Source organism: Motacilla alba, chromosome 12, assembly GCF_015832195.1.
Source record: "Motacilla alba alba isolate MOTALB_02 chromosome 12, Motacilla_alba_V1.0_pri, whole genome shotgun sequence".
NCBI classification, from domain to species: domain Eukaryota; kingdom Metazoa; phylum Chordata; class Aves; order Passeriformes; family Motacillidae; genus Motacilla; species Motacilla alba.
In genome coordinates this window covers 15,754,101-15,781,353 of record NC_052027.1, presented here as the reverse complement: position 1 = coordinate 15,781,353, position 27,253 = coordinate 15,754,101, and the positions used below count along the sequence as shown (strand labels likewise).

The 27,253-nt window shown below is 40.1% G+C and overlaps 1 long non-coding RNA gene across 1 annotated transcript; it reads left to right on the top strand.

The window, feature by feature from the left end:
* Nucleotides 1–3,995: 3,995 nt before the first annotated feature.
* Nucleotides 3,996–13,354, top strand: LOC119706225. Its single transcript, XR_005258449.1, has 5 exons — nt 3,996–4,083; nt 5,350–5,611; nt 6,436–6,542; nt 8,207–8,297; nt 13,251–13,354. It is a non-coding gene; the product is annotated as an uncharacterized LOC119706225 (long non-coding RNA).
* The last annotated feature ends 13,899 nt before the right edge of the window (nt 13,355–27,253 follow it).

The window sequence follows — 27,253 nt, the reverse complement described above, 5'->3', positions numbered from 1 at the left end:
CCATTCTGACAGCTTAAGTCTGGGTGAGGGATTTTCTCTCTTGCTCTTACTTTTCCTTTTGTTCCAAAGTAGCTCCAATGAAATATTTGAAACTTTTCATGTTCTTAGTAGGTGAGAGGAAGACTTTCCCTGTCATCTCTGCTGAAGGCCTGTACTTCAGCATTCCTAGAAGAGATATTTCTGTGCCATCATTATCTTTTGGGTTCATGGTGGCCTCTTCTCTACCCTGTATCTCTTTGGAGAGATACTTTTGTGATAATTCATCTGCTTGCTGTCAAAATATGAGCAGGACAAGACTGAAAACTCCTAGAGGGGGTAAGAAGGGATAGAAATTAGCCCCACCTGAGGGACACACACAAACAGAACCAAACCCAACTTTCAGGGAAAGTAATGTCTTTACTTGAGTGTTGTAAGCTCTCCTTTGGCCCTAACCTTTCTGAGTAACAAAATGAAAGCAGTTTTCAGTTCTGCTTTACACAGAAATCCATCCATAAAGGAGGGAAGAACATGAAAAACACAACTGGGCTTTTAAATAAGTTTTCTGAGATGAAGTGCCATTGTCAGAAACCACATTCAGCAACACTATTAGCTGGAGACATGGAGGTAAAAGCAAAACCAAGGGGAAGCATTATGTCTGTTGGCCCTCAGACCACACAATTAGTGCAGTGGTTAGTTGGGGCATTTTAAAGCTGGGAATTAAGAAATTATTGGAGTGTTGGTAACTTTCCACAATACCAAATGCACAGGGGCTGGTTTGTTGGTGATTAAGACAGAGCCTGTCATTTCTAGAGATCTAGTGAGAGTGTGGGGATGAGCTGGTGCTTTTTATCCCACTGTCTGCTGAGAATATTGTCTTTCACAAAATCAAACATTATATGGCAAGGTCTTTACTTTCTGATCAGATGAGGCTGTGGATTTGGGCAGCAGAGGTCATGAGATGTGTTATAAAATGAGGTATTTTTTGCGCTGTGCTTGTTCTTCTTACCCCCTTAAATCAGATCTCTACACATTGCAAATGATGTGGAGGTGAGATCAGAAAGTCTCAGCTAGAAAGGGGTTTTACCTGTTAAATACAGTAAAAACCCCCTTACTTTCTCTCTTTTGTATGATCTAGGACATCATACCTCCAGAATTCTTTCCAGTTCCCAGAGCCTTCTCTATGAACTAAAAGGAAAGACTTATACTCCCTATTACAGCAGGGAGATGTTGAGTGAGACAACATTTATGTCCATCATTTTGAACAATATTATTATCTAGTTTATGACTTTCATGTAATAATACCAGATTTGTTGAGAAGAGTAGTTTCATGAGCTACTGGCTTGGTTGGCAGAACTGCCCTGACAGTTCCATTGCTTGCCCTCCCCTCAGTTCAGCAGCCATTCCCGTGTTCTTTGTGTAGTGTTGGTCTGTCCCAGACTGTTGAAACCACCACAAAACCTGTGTATTTCTTTAAAAACAAAACAAAAAACCAGCCAAACAAACAAAAAACCCCACCAAAAAGCAAAAAAACCCACTTGATCTTTTTACTGATCTGCTTTACAGCTGGAGTTGTTCAGGTATTAGTTCATTGCCACACATGGACATAACAGGTAACCCAGCTCAAACTGACTTTGCTGCTAATGTGTCATGAAACTTTACTGAGGGTTCATGGTATTGTTTCATTTTCCATTTTTCACAGAAGACTTTCACTGTATTTTCATGCAGTCACTGGGAACTGTCTCCAGTGCTGCTGGAGAATCAAAGTGTTGCTCATTCAATATTGGATAAATATTTAAGGGAATTAAGTCACCCAGCAGAGTGGATTCTGAGAAAAGCTCAACTGCTTGTAGTGAATACCAATTAATTTCTTGTATTGCTGGATAAATTGTAGCTGTATTGTGTTGTCAGGAAGGGACAGTTTTTGTTGTGGAAGGTGGTTTATTATGATGGAGTAAGAGCTAATTGACAGGAGCCAGATTAACCTTTCTTCTGGAGGGCCCTTGCCAAGACCACTTTGGAAATACTAATAAAGGCTTAACTCCTTATTCTCTGCAAACCAATCGTTCCAAGATCCTTCTATAGAAAATGAAGTTGTTTTGGGATTTCAGATTAACTCAATTCTTGTATGGCACAATTTACTTCACTGTGCTGTTTTTCATACACAGATATTTTCTACTGGTTGTGTCTCCCAGCTGACTTGTCCTTGCTGGCCTGACAATACAGATCCATAAAATAAAAGTTATTAGTAAAAGTTCCAATTTGAGAACATGGATTGACTTGTACTCCTCCAAAGGTGTGAACTAGGAGTACCTGAAACTGTTGTAGTGTTGAGCCAGACGCTCTGAGTGCAGAACTTGGGCTGCAGTTTCTGCTTAATATCATACTTTGGTTTCCTGTTGAGCTGGAATGATGAATACTCTTATCTCTGTGATCCTATTGTTATCAAAGCATTTGTGTAGGCAGTCTTTGATGAGAAGCTGATAGGGAGGTAGAACAGCAAATAGCTCTAGGTGCACAAGCAAAAGATACCTTTTGTTTTCAGAGTATCTAAAAGCCATGTCTTGTCTTTGTGACTGAATTTTCTATTTCAAGAGCACTGTGAAGAGGCTTAATGTCTTTCTGCAAGATCTCTGTTGTTCAGTCATACAGTTCTCTTCCTGTCTTTTCCCTTAACGTTAGAGAACAGCCCCTTGCTGTTTGTGGAGGCACTAATCAGTGGGTTACATTAGCACAGCATTTCTTTATACATACTGAGAACATGTCGTGATGTGTGTTGTTTCACCACAGAGAGCATCACAGAGCAAATATCTGCTTAAAATGCAATTAAGGGCTACAAAGCCTGAAAGATGAACTGCCTGGGGAGGCAAAGTTTACTTTGAAAAGGAGAAAAGAGAACATTGTGAATGCTGTGTTCAAAGTGCTTCTTTGAAAAGAAGGCAACAAACTTCAGTACAGTTAAACACCTGCATAGCAGAGCAGCCAGTCTCAAACATTTGGAACTCTGTCAGCCCCTCTTGGGGTATTGTGTTTGGTCTCCAGTACTTCAGGAGAGTTTAGCTTCTGATTTAGGTCATAAGCATACGTGAATTAATACTGGTACTTTACAAACCGTAGTCTAAACTCTTAAGGGATCACTGTGGACCCTTCATTTTGTTCTGTGTTTCAATGGAATAAGCTTTGCCATTCTCATCCACTCTCTCTCCTGTCCTTTCCTGCCCTGAAACAAACTGATTGCTTGTACTTTGTGGTACGAACACCCTCCCACAGCAATTTTTTCCCCCCCTTAACAGACTTTTATGTACTTAATGATGGTAATAAGAAATAACGTAGAAAAAATACAGGGCTTGTGACTCTCAGTGACTATCAGCCATTTTTCGTGAAGATTATGGGAATGGAAAATCCAATTCAGTTTTCTGGATTCTGCCCTGTGTTACTGCTGACAATGCCTTGATTATAACATAACAGGAAACATGAACTTATTAGAAAGTAAACACTCTCTCCTCAGTTCTGAATATTTTTTGGTCATGTTAGAGTTGTGTTTAATTAGAGAGCTGGGAAAAAGCTTGTAACCTGATTTTCTGACTAAAATCTACTTCAGTGATCTCTGCACAGACACAGAATGATGTTTATGAAACTCTTTTCTGCCTCTTGACAGTCTGTTTTTTTCCAGCAGATATTTTTTGAGTGCCTTTTAACTTCCCTCCTAAATTGCCTTTCTGCTCGATTCATTTCCTCAGTTAGCATAGCTGTGTATTTTGTGTTATTGTATTTTCTTTGTAGAGTCACACACCTTACTATGCTATTTTATTTGTTTAGGGAAGCACACAATAAAGAAAGATGAAAATACTAAAAATAAAGGAATTCTGGACAGCTTTTACCTTTTGTTTAACTGCATTAACTTATATCTATTTGTCCCATATATTTGATGGCTTGATGCGCAATTTCATGCAATTATATTTACTTTCAGCTGCCAACACCTTCAACTACTTTGTCAAGGTTTGAAGAAATAAAATAACAAAGAAAGAAAAAGTTATAATCATGGATGAATAAAAGGATGTGTGATTGGAAGGTCATTAATTTATTTGAAACAAGAATCATCTCTAGGTACATTTAAATTGCTCCTCATTACTTATTTCTATTGCTTCATTAGTTTTTCTATTACTTTGGAAAGCATCTTGACTTAGTTATGAAACCTGTTCTTTAAGAAAAGTCTTTGTACTCAGCTGTCAGCTCTCTGTAAGTATTTCTAGGAGCCGTGCTGATGCTGAATTAAATGCCTTAGCAGTTTCCTTTCCTTGGAGTAGCTCAGGCTCCGTGACATTGAACAGTCCCTGGTGCAGGGCACAGCAAGGCTGTGTTTAACTGCAGAATAACTGGAGAAAACAAGCCTTTAGAGCAGAGCTGAGAGCTCAGGATTAATGAGCTGGAAGATTTGCCAGGGCCAGGCTGTGCCAGCAGCCCTTCTCCTTCTTGTCCCCTGCACGGTGACGTTTCCATCCGCTCCTGTTATTGGCACACGTGGAACACCTAAACATGGCCCATCACACCCCTCCTGCTAGCCCAGGATTGTTTCCACCACAAATTACAGGCTCAGCACTGACCAAGAAGGGCAGGGCTTGGTCTTTTGTACCTTTTTATGGCACGGCAAATAGCTATGCAATCATCCTGCAGTAACAGTGCAAGAATACAAATTACAGGCCAACCCAGGCTGCTGCCTTGTCTCGAGGCAATTGGTTGTTTGTGTCAGCTTCACTCTCTGCTCATTGTTTTACAGAAGGCAGATGGACACAGAGGGAATGTTCAAGGCCCAAAGAGGTTCAGTGAGGTGTAAGGTGCATTTAGTAGGTATTGGTGAAGTTACTGGTGAAATAAACTGCCTGAGAATAAAGCATTGGTAATGCATTGTTATGCAGTTCTTCAAAGATTGTAGAAAGCTCCTTCTCCAATTTCAGCTGCAGATGAGTATGGGGAAGTAGGCAGGACTTAATGGAAGTGAAATTGAATCAGAGGAGTCATCCATGTCCAGAAAATGCCAGAAAATCTGTAGCTCTGCTTTCTGATCCAGTGCAGATGCCAGAGCATCACTTAAATTAGGGTCTGTTAGTGGTTACTGCTGAGCTGGGAAGGAGAGGATCACAGATCCATGGGGGAAAGCATTGAGGCCTGTTTGGTAATGGTAAAAAATTTAAAAAAAACACATCTGACTTGAAGAACTAGATACAATACCAACCTTAAAGGCAACTGCTTTCTCAGGTGCTATTAGTTGTCATGGTCTTTCAATCTATGGTGTAATAACAATTGTACATCTCTAGATAATCATTAACAGCACACATTGTGTAGGAAGGATAAATTTTACTCTCTTGCCCTAAGGTTACTTGGAATGAGGAGATGTTTTCCTCTGTCAGCCAAGGGGAAAAGAGAAGACTCGAATTCAAGGCCTTGTGTGTGTGAAGCAGGGTAAAGTCACCAGCACCAGTTTGATCCCCCGTGAATGTTGGAAGATTCCAACCCAACCCAAGGTGCTGGCAGGGATGACCCTCAGCATCACAACCCAAAGAATTGCCTCAAAAGAAACAGTGTTGGTTTGGAACAAAAGAAAAGTATTTCAAATGACTCTACTTTGAATCTCCTGGTGAGTTCCATCTTCTGTCATAAGACTACAAGCTGTTACAAAATGTACTATTTATTTTTAGGATTACCACAGCACAAAAGTTTAAAGCATTAAAACTTTCTTACATGGGCTTATGTTCTGTGAAGAAAAACAATCTTTCCTCCAGTTGGTGAATAAGACTTGGATTTCAAGAAGAGATGAGCAAAGAGCAATATTTGGAAAGTGGGCATTTAGTGTGGGGTTTCCTCTAGTTTTATTTAGCTATGTATTGGAGATGCACATTGTCTTTTCAGTGGCATATTCTAATCTTCCTGTACAATAATGGACTTGAGCACACAAAACAATGGCATTTTGCCCATTTCTCATGTACAGCCTTGGAAGTCAGAAAGCACAACTCTTATGCTGTGAAGTATCAGTGTGTGAAACATTATCCAAAACAATTATAATGAGAAGCTACTCAACCCTATACTTAAAATCTCTGAGGATTGGAGAGTGATAAAAAATTATAGATCATGTAAACACAATTAAGAAAAATAAAGCCATTTACTGCTAGCATTTTGTAGAAATGTTTAAGTCTTCCATCTGTTTTTTTCTCTTTTCAAAGGTCTAAAAATAGATCTATTAACTTATAAGCTATGCATACAGGAATAATTTAGATCAGAATCTTTCCTGAAGCTTTTGTTGTCTTTTGTCTCTGTCTCCTTCTGGCAGGGGGTGTGGGGATTGTGTGGAGAAAGCTGTTGGTGTTGTTTAGAAGCATATTTAATTCGCTCTATGCCATTCTTTATTGCTTGCCTATATATCAACTTTGTAGGAACCTCATTTTAATGATCCTTTTTGTACAGAGACAGCATCAGCTCGGGGAGACTTGTTAGGGGATCTACAACCTGCTTTGAGCTTTCAGCTTGGTTAGTCACACCTAATTCTGACATGGATTCTGCTGCAGCATTGTGTGAGTATTCCAGTTTCTGGAAATTACCCAAATATATTAATTCATTATTCTGATGCCTCCAACAGTAAATATTTCATTTGGTTGTTGGGGAGTGGGGGGGGAGGATAGGAAACAAACAATCCCTACAGAAATGTAGCCAAGCAGAGAGAAGGTTGAGAGGTGCAATGATTTACAGCCTTATTAGAGCAAGGTTGTGTGAGGCTACGTGGTCTTTAATGCTGTGAGGAGTAGTGGCCTGGATGTGACATCATCAAGTCTTAGATGCATTGTCAATAGTTCTTACTCCATTCTGGTTAGACTTTTGGAACACTGGAACATTTTAGCAAGATTTCACCAATTGCTACCACAGGAAATGATCTGGTTAAGCCCCTAGCCAAGTTATTTCTGAGAACAATCATCCTTCCTTAAAATACAGGTTTTACGTGTTGCTACTATTCTCAGATAATGGGTTTTGTAGAAATCCTTGTGGGGCAGTACAAATGCTGGTTAAAACTCTCAGTAACTTCTTTATTTATTCATAACTAAAGATTTGTGGCAAGACCAGGTTTTTTTAGAAGCGAGTGTGCATGTTTCCTTAAAATCATCAGTTTGGCTGTTGTGTGAGCCCTGAGCTGGCCCAGTCTGATCTGGCTGAGGTGTGACCTCTGCACGTATCCTGTGTTTGATCACTTATTTACAGTTTCTTTGGATGTTTATAGATAGTTTTAATATTTTAATATAGCTGTGTTTCTGTTGCCTGTCTCTGCCTTCATAATAGTATGTGTGCACATATGACTTTTCAGGACTGAAAAGTGATCTAGTCTGATCTTAACTGCACCATGGAGAGGTGAAAATCTGAAGGAAACAGCTGATCTCATAAAGTATCTGGTCTTCTTCTTGCACAGTTATATGAAACAATCTTACATAGGTTGTTTCATCTGCTCACTTTCAGCTTTGCCTCCTTGAGGGAGATTATCTTGTGATATGCTCAGATTTTGAAAAGTGTAACAAAGCAAGCAGTTAAGACTTCTGTCTCAAAAATACTTCAATTCCAATAATTGAAAAGCATGTTTGTGTAGAGCTTACTGTTGTAAGGGTCTACAAGTACTTCACATAAATAACTGTAAAGGAAGAAACACAATGACTTGTTGGTTTTGTTGCCTTCAATTTATCACCATATGCTAAACCACTAATACATGGCAGTTTCAGGGGCTTGAATGGTATTGATGATATGGGATAAGGGAAGAATGCCTTATCAGGATGTGAGCTTTTTGACAGTGACTGCAAGGCTAGGAGATACTGCCAGCTGAAAACTGAGAAGATCCCAATAAATGCAGTCGAGAGCTGTGCTTAGGAACTTGTTAAAAAATGCCAGTTGATCAAGACATTTGAGCAGCTACTAAAATGGACCATTATCTTCTGGCTTCTTTTGCATTTTCTGATTAAATTATAGCAGATGCACTGTAATGCAGAGCCATGGTGCTGCAGAGTGCTGGGGACTTTGAGTCAGTGAAATATAACAGCATTAGTGAGCTTCCCTTGAAGAAATTTGCTTGACTTTTTTTTTGTGATTGTAGCTCAAAACCCTTTAGTGAGACAAGAACCAGTTCATTAGTGCTGAACTGCACTTTGGTGTTTATTGGGTAGTGCTCTATAAGGACTTCTTTCCTTGATGTCCCCAACAGAGATGTCACTGTCACAGTATGGGGAAATCTCTGCAGAAAGCTTGTTGATGCTGTCTGACCCCGGAGGTTGGTGCATTTTCCAGGGTTGCAGGTATGTGGCAGATGCTGTGCTGTACCAGGGCTGCTCTGTGCATCTCTGAACCATGGAGCAGCAGCAGCTACAAAGCTTTGTCAGTGTCTGAGGAGGAGAATTTACAGTGGTGAGGTAAATGAAATTAGAAAACTCTATTTTCTCCTGTGTCTCTGCGATGTTCAAGTGTGCTGTTTACCTGAATCTAAGTATTTCTTGCACTGTTTTGAAAGATCAATTTTTAAATTTAATATTTTAAAGACAAGATTCTGCTAGTAGTGAGTTTCTACTGTTTCTGTAGGAAGTATTTTTTAGCCAAAATATCAGTAAAAAATATCTCTGCGAAGAAATGCATAGAACATTTGAGGTGATGAAGGAAACTGGTACTATTCTTTAAACTGAGGTCACTGATTTCTGCAGTTTCAGTTCCCACAGGAGATCCACATGTGAGACACTGTCTGGATTCCAGAGACAGCTTACATACACTGTCAAACTTGGGAAGTTTGGGTCCAAATGACTCAATAGGCTCAAATAAGCAGTTAGATGAGTGATGGCAGTCAGAACCACGACAGTGACCAAATTAGTCCTGTTTCCTTTGAGAAAAGAGGAAGAAAAAAAGATCTGGTGTTACAGTGCGTGGCTGAACTTGGATGTTCTCAAGCCCCACAAATGGAATATGGCTGTAAATGCAAATAAAGCTTGTTCAGTGAGCTCAATCCCCAGGGAGAAACAGGGAGGCTCTGTGGATCATTTATGCTTCATCCATCACTGGTACCACTGCTGTCTCTCCCTATTTGTTTTAGAAAGAAACCTGCTCAAGAGAATAAGCTGGAAAAGGAATTTGAGGCAATGATTGGCACCATGGTGGGAAATCTTTACAAAAGGAGGTCCATTTGTCCCTCTCTCCCTCTTTGAGTCCTTACTTCAAAACCAACAAGCTTTCTGCTACTTTTAGACTACAAAATATGTAATGTAGCTTGCGCTGGACTTCCATGACACTGAGGATGACTGCATTGCTATTCTTGCAACAGCCATGCTGCAAGAAACTTCAGAGAGAGATGTTTTCTTACCTATCATAAAATCCAGCGATTTAAAATAGCTATCAAAACTCTTAATCCTTCATGAAGAGGTCAGGCAACAACTGTGGTTTCCATTAAAAAAAGAAAAAAAGGCAGTCTGCCCCAAAGTAATGGAGCAACATTTTCAGCAGTAGAATACAACCACCAAGAGTATTTTGTTTCTACGCCATTTACAGATTTTTTTTTTTGTTTTGTTTCAGCATCTTTTAAAGTCAATAAAATGTAAAGCAATACCAGCTTTACTTGCCATCCTTCTGTGTTTTATGTAAGTCAGATCTTTTTGCCTTCCTCCCTTGAAGGCTATGGGATTGTTTCCAAACAGGCTGATGCTTCGAAGGGTCAGGCGCCTTACAAAGAACAAACAAGGGACTAAATTTTGCTTTTGCTTGTGCTGGGTTCATGCCAAAATAACTCAACTGATGTCACTGGAGTTACTTACCCTTCTGCAAATCCAGAGTAAGAGAATAAACTGAACTGTCCCTTCTCTTGCTGTGAGGAGGACAAAAAGACAAGAAATGTATTTATGTGAGGTATTTCTTTTTTAAATTTAGGCAACAGTGAAACTGCTCTTACTTGCTGGCTTTGCTCTGTCTTTAGCTCTAGTTATCCTTCTGAATTTGTGTTGGAGTTCCTTGTGAATATCAAGACCTCAGAGTTTAAGGGAAGACTTTAAAAAGGGGTTGACATGGCTGAGATTCTTCAACATTGTGGAAAAACACCCTTAATGAACAAAATGGATAAATCCACTCAATCACATTACCTGTGGCAGTCCCCTGCTGTTTGCCCACATCCATTTCTCTGACAGCCTGATCCTGAGCAGAGGAGGATTTTTCTCAGCAAGTGTATCTTCATGCTGAAACTTGGTCTAGGAGTTCAAGCAGCAGTTCAGTCATGGTACAAGTACTTCCAGCTTGTGACTGGTTTTGTAGGCTGACATTCCCTGTTTTGTGACCTCTGGAAGCAGGATCCCTGTTGATTGCCCGCTACAATTCCCATGGCACAATGTGCCACTGTGGCTTCTGCTCTCACCCCGTTTCTGCAGAAGAACCTGGGTGTGAACAAACCGAGTCGGATTGTAGAGTCATGGGCAAAAGAACTCCTTACTGTGGGAAAGGTGCTTTAGTCATGGGAATCCTTTCTTATCCTGCAGTTTCCAGCCATTCTGGAGTGCACTGAGAAGGGGATTAGAATAGGAATAATTAGCTTGGTAGGGAGATCCAGTCCAACCTCCCAGCTGAAGAAAGGCCAGCCTCAAGTGTCTAGGATGGGGGGGAAAATCCATTTCCCATTCCTGAGTTTGTGTGGGAAGCATACATAAACTTGGATGTTTTGTTAGAAAAATGACATCAGCTTTATCCTGTTTTCCCCCTGCTGCATTTCATCTCCTGTTTAAACTCTGTTACTGTTCTTGACAAAGAACATCAAAGAAGGTTTTTAATTACAACTACCCAGACTGCTGTAACTTTTTCTTTTCAGCAGTCATAGGAACTGTTAGTGAGAGGGACTAGTGGACTGGACTTTTATGTACTTTTTTTAATGATGTTCTCAATCTGTACTTAAGGAAGCATCAATTTTAATTATTACATAAATAATAAAAGAAGCAGCACCAAAACAAAAAGGCTGACATATAATTACATAAATAGCAGAAGTCATAGCAATCTTTGATGTCCTGTCAACTTTAACAACACCTCTTGGCATTTTTCCAGGTCCAGGCTGACTATGAAATTCAGTCAACATGGTTTAGAAAATACATACTACATATTCAATACCCATAAGGAATCCAAGCTGACAGGGTACATTTGCATAGGTCAATAACTCTTAAAAATAATTTCAGCATGGTGATTCTGAAATTAACTTTCTAATAATTGTACCACTGCCTGGGCAACTGGAAAAATTGACTGATATGTTTAGACTCAGTGGAACATGTCTAAGAAGTAGAACTACAGAAACAAAATTTGTCATTTCAAAGTTTTAGTTGGATCGTGGACAGATACAGAAGTCCAGGCCTGTTTAATGTCAGAGTTACCCCAGGACAGAAACCCTCCAGCCCTCCCAATGACATCAAACAGCATCAGTAATAACCAATAATTTTTGCTGAAGGTGCTGCATGGTCCTGGAGGAGTCACGAAAGCTCCCGTGCCAGTTCTCTTTGCAGTAATGAGTATCTCTACACCACAGGCTGAGCTTGTTTATTGATGGAAGCTGGATGTGAAAGTACACACAGAGAGACCTCATCATCACACACAGAAAGTTCCTTAACTCCATCCATGCTCAACCTGAGTAATCAAAGCTGTCATTAACCTTACTGCCTGCTTGAATGGATTCTGTCTAAAGCTGAAACACATCAGTAGGCAGCAGTATCAGGGCAGGAGCAGGTTTGTGGGTGTTGAAAACAGATGCAGCCTGCAAAAATATTTTAATAGTATGTTTTTAATTTTGCATGGGAGGTGGGTATGGATTTGGGCTGGATCTTGGGAGAAAGGAGAGGAGCCTGAGGCTCCCACCCACACTTGTTTATCACAAAGCCCTTTGACATTCTCCTCAGGGGAGGAAAAAAAAAGAATATTTTCTGTGAAGCAGAGGCAGAACTATAAGCAGCACCTCAAAGCAGTGATGCAGGTGAGGGGCCTTGCTAAGCCTCAAAGGGAAGGTTTTTGCCAGATCTCCAGTGTGGCTTTATCTGTACAGATCGTCAACAGTAATGAGGGAGAGAAGGGAAGGATGCTTTCAGCATCTCCAAGAACTCCTTGCCACAGTAAATGGAAGATGTCAATGCATTTTCATGGATACCAAAAGAACTCTTAGAGGATCTAAGAGTTCTGAGGAAGGTAGGCAAGGTGCTGAAGGGATTTTTCAGGGCTCAAACCTCAGGTCAAACCCAGATGGCAGCAGCAGCTTTGGGGCCAGGCAAGCACAGATGTGGTTTGTGTATCATTTCCTTACCTCCATGGATTGTAGTGGTTTCTGGGTATGTAACAGGGCTTTTAATCCTTGTGACACTGCCAAGAGCATCTAAACACCAAGGATTTCACTTGGAATAGATTCCTATCCACAGTTCTTGCCATATTTTTATTTCTGATGTACTAATTTAATGGGTTTTATGGGATGTCATCAAATAAGGGATGTCACAAAACATTTAAAGAAACGTAGTGCTGAGGCTATTTTATAGGACTTAGGAGATTTTTCTACCTTGGCCTCAATTAGAAGGTGTCAATTTCACTTAAAACTGTCAGATTCATATCTCCTGTCTTGGATTTTTTGCTTGATGTTTTTTATTTAAAAATCTAAACAGAAAGAAAGGGTTGTTTTCTACCAGGAGTCATCTTGGAAAAATTAATAACAAATGTGCTTTTAGCTCGAAACAGAAGCTTTATGGGGTAGGATGAGTAACTCTAGAGCAATGTGATACAATCAGCTCTGCTGAGCATTTAGATTTCTTCTGTGTGGATCAGATACAGCCCAATGCTGTCCAGTCCAGTGGCCTGTACATAACACAGGCTGTCAGTCAAGGCTGAAAAGAGATGATATCTTTGCTCCTAAGCAGGATGAAGGTTAATCCCAGACTTGATGGATGTGTGTATGACACCAGGAAAACACCTGAAACGAGAGTGCTCCACAATGGTACTATTACTGGCACCTTGCCATTTGAGAAACTTTAGAGTAACGGAGTCTCCTGTGTGCCCGGGGCTAATTTTGTGTGTTCTGTGCTTTGATTATGACCTAAGCTCTCAGGTGCCGTAGTCCAAGCTGACAAGGGAAATCAGCCTTGATTTTTTTGTCCACCAGTGTTTGGAGCTTTTTAGAACACCAGAGCTTCTGCTTAGGAGTTATATTCTATCACCCTACCTACAGTCTATATTCTATCTATATCTAATATTCTATATTCTATCCTTAGGATAAAAGAAGTCACACTCTTACCTGACTTAGAACTGTGCAGTCAATTCCACGCCCCTCAAGTATTTGTGGTGACTGGAACTTACATGTCAGGTGATCAGCTGAAGGTAATACAAGTTTTGGATTAAAAAGGAGCTTTATGGATCACAAGCGTGGGTTTACAGATTAGATATGTTTAAAGGTTTCTGTTCGGGATTCCTAAATTCAATTCATGGCAAATATAAACAGAAATGTCTCCAAGATTTGATGAATTATAAATAAAAACTTGGCTCATTTGTTAAATGTAAGTGCTCCTGGGTGCTGATACTCAAGCTAATGCTTCAAAATGAATGTTACAAGTGTGCAGGAAAACTGTGAATATCATTTATAAGCCCCTTCTGCTGGGGGAAAAGGTGTAGCCAAAGAAAGATGGGAAGGCTAAAATTTTATAATAGTGCGAGTTGAAGAGTTGGGAAGCTGTGAACAAGTTAACAAAAATAAAGAGCTGCTCTGGTGTGGAGCTCAGTTCTCAAAGCCAGGACCAGCGCTGTTCTGGGAGCTCAGAGACTGGCAGGGAGTCAAATATTTCTGCCTTCTGAAACCCCAGTAGTCCTAACATTGCTCTTTGGGGAAGAAGTTCTTTTTCACTTTGAACATATGGCATTATATTGAGCTAACTGACTGCTTGATGAATATTTCAAAAAAGGACAAGTCTTATATCGAAGACGGCCAAGAATGCAACTTCATTTCCTGTTTAATCTAAAAAAAAAAGTTGGCTTTTATTTGTACAGATTTAATTTGGAACACATGTGTATGACATATGTAACATCATCAAACAGTTACCTGATGCTTATTAAAGCAGTTGGAACAAAATAAACCAAACCAGTAACTCGGTGTATGTATGGGGCAGGTGCTGACTGGTATCAATTCGTATCCAGAGCTTATTGGCTTCAGTTTTGTAAGGGTAGCATCTGTTAAGGGAAGCCCCAGGGTGGAGGCCTAGATTTTAGGAATATTCCTATCACTGTTCTATGTAGTGTATAATATCAACATTTGCAACCTTAAAATACAGCTGTGTGTATTTTAAATATTCTTTCAACCAACAAATTTGCCTGTGTCACACATCCCATTCCTGATAAGCACAGAGCAGTCCCTGAGTGCAAACCATTGCTGCTTTCTCATCTGCTGAATGGTAACTCCCAAGTTCTGCTGAAGTGAGCTTTGTGCCCTTGTGGGGATGCCTTGAAAATGTCACTTGCTGAAAAAACAGCAGCACCTGAAGTAGCTTGGCATTTGCATACTACAAATGGCATATGGTAAGTAGGTGGATTTGAGAGTTCAGCATTTAATGCAGAAAGTTTTGTGTAAATGGTAAGTAGTCAGCATGCTCTGTGGTACTGAAGGAAGAGACAATAGGACAGCTCTGCAAGTAAGAATTCTGCCCCTTAATACCATTTTCAGGTCAGTTATTGATCTGTTTACTTCACAAAGTGCTCAGCTGTGCACATGGTGTCAACTTTAAATAGCTTGGGGCTAATTTTACTTGAAAATGAGGAGTAACTTTATTGATGTCTGTGGAGTTAACAGCATAAGTTAAAAAAACAGTTTAAACCAGTTTCTGGTCCTGTCATTTGGGTAGGTTTATTTATTTATTTATTTATTTATTCATTTATTTATGGTGGTAAATGCAATTTAAGAACAACAGATTGCAAAGATTATGACAGCATGATTAAGATTAGGTTATTGTGGATCTGCTGCTTATTATCCAAGTGCTCAGGCTGGGCCAAGGGCTCAGAGAGAAGAGCTCTGGTAGGTAGATTTGTTTAACCCTTGGTAACTGAGCTCTGCTCCTCACCATGTACTGACCAACCCATTGAAAACTTTAGGTGAAAACAAACCCATTTCTGTTTGTGTACCAGACTTCAAACAGCAGGTGTGGGTCTGGGTTTGCTGCTTTGATTGTAACCTCTGGCAAAGGGCTGGTGTGAATGTCTTGGGACAGTTCTTTTTTTCAATCACTTAAGGAAAATCCATGTAGAAAGATGATGTAGGGAACAAACTTGCTGGATTCCTTCCATCATAGAGGATCTACTGATTTTTCCACTTAATTTTCATAGTAAGTGCCCCTTCATCCAGGACCTCTGTAAAATTCACTGTTTTTACTTGGTATCTTTAATTTTATATAAGATTACATGAAGAAAATAACAACTATCCCTTCTTTTTGCAGTGCATCTTTTTAGGACCTGCCATTTTCACTTCTTTTTCCCCCAGAGTGTTCTGAATGCTTTGTTTTATTTTTAATGTAATGATAAGTCAAAGTGAGGCTTAGAGAATCACAGGTCCAGATATCTGAAATACAATCATCCATCAGAAACCCTCAGTGGGACAATTACAGCCCCCACATCCTCCCACAACAAACCACGACTGTAGGAGAAGAATTTTTGAGAGCTGCAGCTGAGATTAGACAACATGAAGTACTCTTGCTTCATTCTTCATGAAATCACCTGCTATGAGTCTTAGTGATTATTGGAATGTGGAGGTTTTCTTACATTAGTACCAGCTTTACATATTTTGCAGTTTATTTCAGCATCTGTCTTAATGATGTCTGTTTCAATGAGATGTGAATCTGTCTCTTAGCTAGTTTTCATGTTCTTTACAGAGTAAACACAGTTTTAAATACTCTTTCACTACAAAGTACGTGCATATCCAATACCTCCTCTTCACCATTGAGTGCCCTCAGCATTGTTTTTCTACCCAACTTCTGTTTTCATTGCTTCCCAACATCCTCCTTGCTTCCTGAAAGCCAAGAAGACTCCCACTGTCATCATTCCTTCCCAATGGTTTCCAGTTCTCCCTCCCTCTGGCTCAACAGCTCACTCTAGAATCAGATTTTCAGGAGATACACATCTGAGTGTCACTTAGATGGGTGTAAAGGCTCACTTTGTCTTATCATCATATTAAAAATAACACAAAGCAGTCATAAAACCGTGGTAAATAAGGTCTGAGACATTTCTCTGGTTTGAACAAAGAGTGTTGTGACCTGCACAGACTGCAGAGCCCTGAGGTGCTGGAAAAGATCCTCAGCAAGGAGTGGTCAGGTCCAGAATCTTGCTGTGCCATACCCAGAGCAGTCAGAGCAGTGATGCTTCTGGGAGTGTCCCTTACAGGAAATGGTTCATGGGGAGCCTGATTCTGAGGCAGATTTTGCTGTTAGTTTAGAAATTCATTTGCAAAGGTTTATATAAGAAGGTAACAGTTGTTGTTTGGGGACAATAATATCACTAATAATGACAGAATCCAGCAGGCACATCAGTGAGAAAATGCTTGTGTTTATTCCTTTGTGTCTTCAAGTACATCAGATGAAAATCTGAGCTATGGATGTATCACATGGAAAACCATATGGCAGCATCTATGCTTGGACAGGCATTTGACTTGACTGAATTAATTTCTCAGCAAGGTTGTCCCTGTTGTCTGCAGGATTTGGGGGATTATAACAGCAATGTGGACAAGGTTGTCATGTCCTTCAGGATTTTTAGCATGATGTAAGTATGAGCACAGGTGGGCAGTGAGACATTCTGGGCTTCATTCCTCACCAAGTGTCAGTCATTTCATTCCCACGATTAGAAATGAACATCAGTGGTGGAGCACCCTCCCCTACAGCCTATTTGTCAAATGCAGGCGCAGCTACATCTGAGAATGGGGCTCTTTTCTCTTTGTAAGGGATGCTTTGGCACTTTTCCTATCCCCAAGGCAAAGTGTCTAATCCTTAGCTGCTGGCAGGTTTTTCCTCAGAGTTGCACTGCTGCATCTCTAAAGTCCTGTGGACAGGACTTTATTTGTTGCTGCTATAGTTTTAGAGAAACTAAAAGAGAATAACCTGTTGTCCTCTTGTGAAAGTGGATGGCTGACTGAACAGAGAAATCTCTGCAGAGAGTAGTGATATACAGCAAAGGATGCTAAATAATATTGTCTCTTAATTTTTATATATTTTTAATGAGAGTATGGATGCTGGTTTAGCCATTTTTTTTACTATAGTGTTTGTAATAGAATCACTCATATCCTGTATATTTTGAGCCCAAGTTTTCATTTACAAAGCTTGGTTGTATAAAATAAGAGAGAGAATAATTTAACCTGTACAGCACAGATAATTTCCATATTGTGCAATAAAAAAATAAAGTGAATTTCCAGTTTGCTTGTGACTCAGGTGTGAAGTCTCCAGACTGACTTTTGAGCGTGGTCCAATTTGGCTGCAAGAAGATGGCTGTTTATTTTTTTAATCTGTCATTCTCTAATTTTGATGAAGTAACTTGTAACATGGTTTTGGTAATTAAGAACAAAGATATTCTCTCCTGAAAGTCTCATTCTTCAAGCTTGGTATTACCCATTACTGCTTAGCTCTTGTCTGGCAGGGTTCAGCGGGTGGAGGAAGGGAACAGGTCTTATTTTGAGATTTTAAGAGGAGCTGAATTTTATATTAGCTTCCCAGTTTATTTGTTTTAATTCCTGTCCAATAAAAAGCTGTTTTTCCATGGGAGCCTGAGGAGAGCTCACTCAAGATGAAAGGAAGTGGAATGTGTCTGAGAGAGTGGCCAAATTTTGAAGGCTTCTTTTGATGGTATGAGCAGTTAAATCTTTTAAAAGGCAGTGTTGCTTTCCTCTTACTGTATTTGCTGTCCAGCTCTTTCCCATCCTTTGTGAATGCACCATACTTGATCACCTGCTGAAACCTGTTTGTTTAATTAACCTCTTTTAGTTTAACCTCTATGAAGTTTGAACAATTGTGTGCAGCTTTGGGGTTCCCCTGGTATTTTAAGCTGGTTTTGGCCATCACCTCAGCACATTGGATTAGATTCCCTTTCTCTGCTGCTTAGTGCCACAAAGGAGATGCAGCAGCTTTGTATTCATGCTTCATCACAAATACAAGCATTTTACACTGCTGGATATCTCCGTGGACCCATGGTGATGTTTTTGCCATTAAAATCATGGCTTAGCTCCTTGTGCTTGAGGCACAATGTGTTAGTTTTAGTGTTCTAAAATAGGACCCATGGTGTACAGTTTTTCACATTTGTTTCAGTGATCTAAAATATTAAACATGGTGAGAACCAGGCAGCAGCAAAATCTAGCTCAGGGTGATGGAAGTTAAAAAACTGAGAGTGTTGGGCTTCTGAAATACATTTCTAATGAATGTTAGTGTGGTGTGTGACCTGCTCTCATTGGTAATATTTCTCACCCATTGACACCTCTTGGCCCATGCTGAGCCTTGGAGTGCTGCAGCTGACCAGCTCTGGTGCCTGATCTCAGTGGCTCACATGAAAAAACTCCTTTCACTGAAACCCTGGAATTTGTCAGCTCTGAATCCCTTCACTGATAGCTCAGACTGTGGCAAAGGAACATGGAGAAGAATGTTAACTTAAGATCATTCCCCTTCAGATTATGCCATTCTGCCTCCAGCAGATAATGCCACATTATAAATGAAGTGTGTTAGTTGCCACTCCAACATCGAGGTGTGAGCAGAATGATTATTTTCATCTTTGTAGCAATTCAGTTTGAAACACTTCTTGAGTGAGGGCTGTGGGGAAGGAGTATGCACTTTGTGTGAAGATATAATCTGTTCAGTAATTTGATCACTTGATCATTTTTTGTGTTTAGAGGCACTTACCATGCCAGTATTGAAGCACAGAAGTCTTACAGCAGTACAGCAGGTATTCATACTGTTTTGTGGGTTTTCTTCTTTAAATTCACACTTGTGCACGTTTCACATAGTTGAGCTTCTCTCCATGTTTTACAGTTGTCCATTGTTATTTGACTTGAATAAGAAAGCAGAGCAGTGTAGCCGCAAAGAGATGGTTATTATTACTTATCACTGAATGGACTGATAACTGAAATCACCCACACAGTGGTTACTCCTAGGTTTTCCAAGGAGCCCTTGTGGCAGGAGGCACTGATTCCTGCACCTCCTGCAGTTGTCACTGGAATGCTACTTCCCTATGACAAACTGTGTTGGGTAGGGAACCGCTGGAGTACACCTGAACACTGTCAGAGGGATCAAACACTTGAGGTATGGATCATGTTTGTTGATTAGAGCAGCTCAGGCAATGCCCAGGATCAGCTGATTGAAGCTTCTTGGAGTTGTTGGCAGAACCCACCCAGAATGTTCTGCACTCACTTGGGTTACCTGGGTATTGACTGCTCCAGCCAATTTCCATCTGCCTCCTGCCCATCCAGCTGAAGCTGGGGAAGGCTACAGGGATGAATGACCCCTGCCTGGGCTCTCAGCTGTTACAATTTGCCATTTCATATGAGCATACAATCCTTATTGTCAGTAAAATGACATGACAAAAATATCCCCTGCTTCATCCTGTAGATGATCAAAGCCATGGTTGGCACCCTGGTGTCAGCGCAGAGCTCAGAGAAAGTGGAAAAACCAGCAGACAGCTCTTTTTCTACTTTTTGCCTTTCCTTCTAATCATTGTTTTAACGTTTCCCCCCCACCCCTGCCCCCCCTCCATCTTGTGTTGTTTCCCAGAAATGTATTTCTTTTGCACTTGGCAGGTATCACTTCTTGGTAAGAGTTTTTCCTGCATTAGCTCCATTGAGAGGATAGCAAAACAACTGAATGTTGTTTTTTGTTACAACTTGAAATTGTGTTTATGGAGATGGTAAGTTCTGGTAGCTAACATACAGCATTGGGTAGGAGTTTGCCTCAGTACAGTGGCCAATTATCACTTCTTTTCAGAAGCTCACTCTGCTTTGCTTTATATCACCACCTACAATTTCAAAAACTACTTTGTGAAATACAGTCTACAGAACATTCTTCTCAGAAGAGAAAGAGCTAAACAGTTCCAACAGTATTGGAAAACAGGTTTGAATTTTTAAATAGAAAATGCTACATCTGCTTTAGTTTATTTCCTTCTTTTTTTCCAAAACTAAGTTTTGCCAGAAAGCTCCTTGCTGTTTATTCTTCACATTTCTAATTCCTCAGATGTTGCAGACTCAAAGCACAAGACCATTCATTCCTTTGTTTTTTGTGATCATTTGTTCCAATTATTTTTTAGTCGCATTTCACTTTTTCCCCCCTGAAAAAAATTACCATCAGAACTCTTACAATCAGATCTGTCTGCTGACATTCAGCCTGGCTTGTCTGAGAACCCCAAAGTTCACTAGTTGTCCATCAGCAGCCTTTTTTGTGAAGTGATCACAGTTGCCTGTCTAATGGGAAGGTTAAAATAAGTAGGAAGGTGTGAAAAAACCCCACTCTAGTTAAATGATTTTCATCCTTTTCCCTTTATATCAAGCAAGATATTTCCTATTGGAGTGCTGATTTTTAGCTGTGTGTATGAATTCTCTCAGACTGTTCTGTCACTTCATATGCTTCTAACCATCATCTACTGCCCCCAAGCCTTAATTAGTCTCTTTGCTTTCCTTCCTTTTAACATTTTGAGTATGTCATGACTTATTATATTTTGCTTCATATTATTTGTGAAGAATAATTTAATATCTTGTTTATATTTTAAGCATTCTCCAACGTGCTTTTCACACAAATGGATTTTAATGGTTCCCGCTGTTTCATATTATCAGCTGTAATTGTTAATTACTTAAATGTCTCTGTAAAATCTAACCCATCACATAATTACTCTTAATATCTCACTTTGCTTTTGCAGTGGATTCAGGAAGTGAATGAGCACTGGTTCAGGTTTTCATTACTTTGCTCTTACGTAGTAACAAATTGTCTCCATCAGAAATCACCATCATGAAGTGGTTGCAAAGGTAAAACCAGAATGAATTTCTGTTCAGGTAATTACACGTGCAGGGGCATTTGTCTGCAGTTTGCAGCGTTCATATGCAGCAAAGCCTGGAACTGTTAGAAATTTTTCCGCTTCAGTGATTTCATCATCTTTGCCAAAGAGAAAGTATATTTCATTTGTACTGAGGAGAGCATTTACTATCTTTGATGCTATAACTGTCATCAATAGAAGTAATTTAAATTCTAGATGGCAAAAAAAATCTTAATTGGACCCCGTGTGGTAAGATCAACTTGCCTGTCAGAGCGCTGTGTAACTTGAGAGCATTATTCTGCCCAATACTTCATTTTGTCTTCTGTTGCAGTTGTGTGATTCCAAGTGGCAAGGATGAGCAGTCATGCAGAAAATCTGTGACAGAATTCTTTGACTGCTTCTAAAGCCTTGCACGCTGAAGATCTATAAATGTTACTAAATTAATGAGTAAAGGCAATTTCATGGAGTATTGATGATAACAAAATGACATTCTCATTCTTTTATGTTTTTATGCAAGGCAGTAATGCAGAGTGAATGAGAATGTGTAATGGGCAGGTTTAATTGATTAAACCCTCTCTGCAGTAAGTGGGAACTCCAGTTTGAGCTGCATCCCATTAAATACTGAACTCTTGATTGCTGTTCAACAAAATCAATACAGAGCAGAAGTCAGCAGTGAATCTTGTGCCTGCAGCAGTAATGCAGTTTGACAATAAAAATCAACGCTCAGTCCCAAAACTGAGCAGTTAATAGTATTCGTGGTTTATGTCTTTTATAGATCCTTAGGTCTTTAAGGCCATCTGTTAATATACTGCCTGTGTCTGGATCTGGGGAGGTCACTGACTTAGAGAAATAGGGTTTTTTTTGGCTTGTTTTGCATCATGTATCAGTTTCTGCTACTAAAATCTGTATCTGTTGCATGTGGAATTGTTGCTTAAAGTATTAACCTGTACACATATCAAGATTAAAGGCCACCACCCATGTAGTGAATAGGCAGGAGGGATCCTTTCACAAAACCAAGCACAATTTCCAATGGTTTATTCTTTAAAAATCAGTCCCCTGACATTGACAATGACAAGTCTGGTTTTTGTTTTTTTTTTTTTTTTTTTTTTTTTAAGTCTGTAATAAATTCTCTTTAAAATACCTTTTTCATAGAACTAACTTAATGTAGCCAATTTTTATATACCTTGTAGAAATAACAGGACTGGAGTTTGGTTACAAATAGATTGTATGTTGTCCTAGAATAAACTCTGCAACAGCAATATGAGAAATGAGAATTTTAATAATTCATAGTTTAGTAATCGGGCATTTTATACTTTTCCTGGAAAGAAATTGTATCTATCTTCATCTCTCAGTGAAGATTTAAGAACTGTGTGCCCTGAGCTTTCATTTCATTGTCAATTCTTCCCTTTTCCTGTACAACTCTGTGCATATTTATGAACATTTTATAGAATAGAAATGAAACTCAGTTCTTAATACTGCACAACATTTCTCAGGATTTTTTATTATTAACAAGTTTATTTTTGTGTATGTATGCTGTACGTTTTGTCCTGTACTGTGTTATCTTTGCCAAGTATTTTGTATGCAAGAGAAAATAAGGCACATAAAATGTACATGAGTGCTTGAAGTCAGGTCTCAGACCCTACGGGAAATTGAGCCCAGTGTCACTTGCAGCTCTTTGACCAGTAAATAATATTTCTTCTTGAACAGCAAACTATGAAACCCAAACTGATATAGCAAATCATTTTAAAACCTAGAAGACTGTTCATTTTTTCAATTTGAATCAGAAATCTTACCCTCTTGGTAAGCTGCAGAGCATACTCCAAAAAAAGGGGGGAGAAGTTCTGTGTCCATACATGGTAAAGAATTTATGAGAATTGTTTTGGAATTATTGCTGAATCACTCCTAAAATACTCAGTAGAGACCTCTGAAAATGTGCAATGGTGTGAAGCAAATTAGCTTCCTGCCACCAAAAGTATGTCTTTTTTAAAGACAATTTATACATGTAATTTTCCCACTATATATTTTGCAGAGTGGTTGTGATTTTTATCATGAGACTGAAGTGTAGGGTGGTTAGAGAATTAGTCTAGACATTTACCTATGGCTTATATAATTGTAAAAAACTGCAAAAGCAGTGTCTGGCAGTGTGATAGTGTGAGTGGGTCGCAGAATCACCAATGGGCCAGACGGGAAGGGACCACTGGGGTCATCTGGTCCAGCCTCTCTGCTCAAACAAGGTCACCCATGGCACAGGATTGCATCCAGGTGGATCTTCCCAGTGGGGAAGGCTCCAGACCCTCTCTGGGGAGCCTGTTCCAGGGTTGTCACCTGCACACTAAGGTTCTTCCTCATGTTCAGGTGGAAATTCCTGGGTATTCCAGGGTATCAGTCCCTGCCCACTGTGTCTCGTCCCATTGCTGGGCACCAGGAGCAGAGCCTGGTCCCTGCTCTGACCCTCCCTGCAGACACTAACACACAGGGATGAGGGCCCCTCTCAGTCATCTCTTCTTCAGGCTGAGCAGCCCCCTCAGCCTTTCCTCATGAGAGATGCTCAAGTCCCTTAATTATGGGATCACATCCTTTGGCTGCTTTTGTTTTACCCTTAAGCAATGGAAGTAGAGTTATGGCTGGTAAAAGTTATACACACACCCACCCCAACACAAACACAGCTTATTTTGTGTACTTAGAGCAGGAAAAAAAAATAGTTTCCTGATGATGTGGCTTACTTGGGTTATTCCAGCACTCACAGAAGCAGGACAGCATTTTGGAAATGGGGCTTGTTTGTGTTTTCACTAGGCCAGCTTGTTTCTCTTTGTTACTCTAAGAGTGAGTAAATCTGTCTTAAATTTCTGCATTTATTGTTCGCATATCAACCTAAACAGCAAGGGAACACTCTTGCCTTTATCATCTGTCTCTTCAGAATTTGTGTAGTCTATTCCAGCAAAGCCTGGGACAGAAGCCTACATTGATGAAGCTATTGAAAGTGGTTCCTAATTCTCTCTTTATCTCTTAATCTAATCAAGTGGTACGCAGTAATTCCTAAAGCATATCTGGATTATCAGCACAGTCAAGCCTCTATCCAGTCACAGTTTAAAATTAACCACTTTACAAGCCACAGTAAAGGCACTTGATATAGTAGGGACACTTAAACCACCTAATTATTCAGTTTGATTAATCAGGACGTTGAGATCACTGATGATGTTCTGATGGCTGCAGTGAGATTTGCCATGTGCAGGTATCATCTACTTCTTCCAGCCTCAAGGTACAGCTGTTTACTTCCTGGAAGGAGAATTTTGTTCCTCACAGTGTTTGTAAGTAATAGCTGCTTTTCACTGAGGGATGGGTATGAGTTTTTGTTTCCCCAGTGATTTTTCTGCATGTGGGGCTGCTTTGGTTTTATTTTATTTGGCTTTTGTGGCTTTGGTTTTTTACATTATGTGGTCATATAGAGAAAGCCTATAGAGGCAAGGTACTGCTGAATAATCTGTAGCCTCGACAAAACTCTGCAGGTCAGTCTCTCATGTTCCAACCAACTCTTTCCCTTGCCTCTTTTTTTTTTTTTTTTTTTTAAGCTCTGACAATAGTGTTGAAGGATTCTTATTGTTGCCATTGACTGGCTTCTGTTTAGAGAATAATTATGCATTTCATAATTTTCAGCAGTTCCATAGTTGCAGCAATAACATAATACAAATGCAGCTTTGGAAGAAAAGAACAATATTTCAGGTGTTAGGGCTGCACTTTCATTTGGGCTAGGAGTGAGAGGTCATTGAAGAAGAAAATGAGTTTAACTGGAATGTACTAACAGTTTCAGACTGCTCATTTGGCTCCCATCTAGTATGTGAAGTTCAGAGAGGAGTTACCTCAGCTTTAAGCATTTGTCCCAGAACAGACCATTTATCCACTGCCCTGCAGTGCTGAGGTCAGTGCAGCCTCCAGGCTGGTTTAGCTGCGATGGCACAGACACTCAGAACACAGTGCACCTGTTCCTCTAGAAGAAAAATATAATCTAGTAACCTTGGAATAGTTAAAATTGGTAGTTCAGTTTTACAAAAAGCATTTTACAGACATTCAAAGCTTCTGCAGGTACTGAAAAGTCAGTTTAATGATTGGATAATAGAAAAGCTGTGATACCTACTGACCTAACACTGTTCATGAAAGCTTCCTGAAGCTTTTCCAGGAACTGCATCCAAGTACTGAGTGCCTTCAGCTCTTAAGATCTGCTCTATCCATAACACTTGGCTCTTACAGAATACTGGGTATTTTGTGCTTTGTCAGTGTGTCAAAAGTTATATTAAAACAAACTTGGAGAGTTTTTGGTGAAGGTTTCAATTAACAGTAGCCTAATTGTGCTCTCGACAAAGTCAACATGTCACCAGACAAGAATCAGTTTAATGCTTTTAAAGTTGAAGTCCATAACTGTACTAGGGTGGATGTGATTATTTGGGTGACTGGACTGAGTTGGAGAAATATGCAGTTTTAAATTTTTAAGGCACATTGTATCTCTGTGAATTATACAAGTTACTGGAATGTGTTGAAGTCCATTTATACTACAACTTCTGGGTACTGCAGCTTGAAAAGCCCTATAGCCATGCTCATGTTCAACTCCCATTTTAGAAATGCAGTTCTAATTGTGAATTGATCTCTTTGCTAAACAGAGAATCTTCATTAAATTGGATTCACTAATTCCAGAGCCTGGGTAAGCTGCAAGTGATAATGAGATGCAGATCCTGGCTGATGGCTGATGAAACACTTGTGGAAGGTTTCTTTTTCCTGACATGACTGAGTTTGTGTCTGTACCAGCAACATCACTGGTATCAATACCTGATCAGAAGCCTACACTGAATGACTGGCTCTCACAAAGGCTAAAACAACCTCTGTTCCATCATGAGCAGTGACAGGGGATTTTCCTGCAGCTCCTGGGGCTGAAAAGCCTCAGGGTTCACCTGTTCTGACAACTCAGTATGAAAACTGAAACCAGGTGCATTCCACCTCTGAATTGTGTAGTGACCCGTGAAAGTGCCCTGAGTACAGGGAAGGGATCTGAGTGTCCTGATGACTGTCTCCTTGGCCTGCCCAGCAGGTGTGAACAGGGATTTTTGGGTAGAACAGCCAGCCTCCCTGGTGTGCTGTGAGGGGGCACCATCTGTTCCTGAGCAGCAGAGCACACCTCAGTGGGACTTGGCTTGTGGCACTGGCTACTGCTGCCCCTTGCTAATGAAAGCATATCACTGCTAACAGAGATGTGAGAGAAGTCCAGGAAGAAAGTGTAGAGAACTGCTGTCTGCATGCAAAAAATGCTTTTTAATCAACTGCCATCAGTAGAGGCAGAAAGCCAGTCAGACAAAATCAGCACTTCCTTGGCACTGTTTGTTCTGTTACAGTTGTCTGTCTTTTGCCACACATCATTATTGAGTGCTTAATCAGTATTAAATCTAATTCTGGGATGACATCTGAGAAATTATTTTACAGCATTAGCAGCTGGAAGAATGTCCTGCCTGTTAATGATGTACATTATCTGTCTCTCAGAATAACAGCTATTATCTGTCTCTCAGAATAACAGCTGGCAGTTAAAATGCTCTAGAATGAAACCCAGTACCCAGATAAATACCATGTTTATGCAGGTACACAGGAGCATAGTGTAATCTCTTGAAGCCAGTGCTTTCAGAAGGTGATGAAGGAACTCATTTGGGGCACATCCTGTACTGGTATGTCTTAGGGAAATGGGAGATGCTTTTCTCTGTGCACACACAGACAAGATATTTAATGTTTGCAGTTTTATAATGTACCTAGGAAAGAGCTAAAGAAAGGTAGTTAGTCTAAAAATCAGTCAGTCAGCTGTCATTTCTGAAATGTAACTATCCTGGCTGATTTTGAGGAGAATATCAAGGTATTAGTTGTGAACTCTCTGCTGGGGTTCTGACATGTGCAGGTTTGCTCCCAGTTTCTCCAGCAGTATGTGAGCCCAGATTGTATTGCTGTGCTGAGCCACAGCACCCTCATTCCAGGTAGCAGGACTGGGACTGACGATCAGAACTGCTTTCATTTCTGGATGAGCTGTGAGTGCTCTGTTGCTGAGAAGGCTAACAAATGAACTAAATCCATATATTTTGTCCTTTCTGAGTCCAAGCCTTTGCAATCTCTTTCCCAGGGTGCCAGGTTTTGGTCTGTTCCCCAACTGATTCACTTGACTCCTTTAGCAGGAATCTTCCCCTGGGAGCATCGTGAGGAGTTCTGCACGTCCTCATTCTTTGCC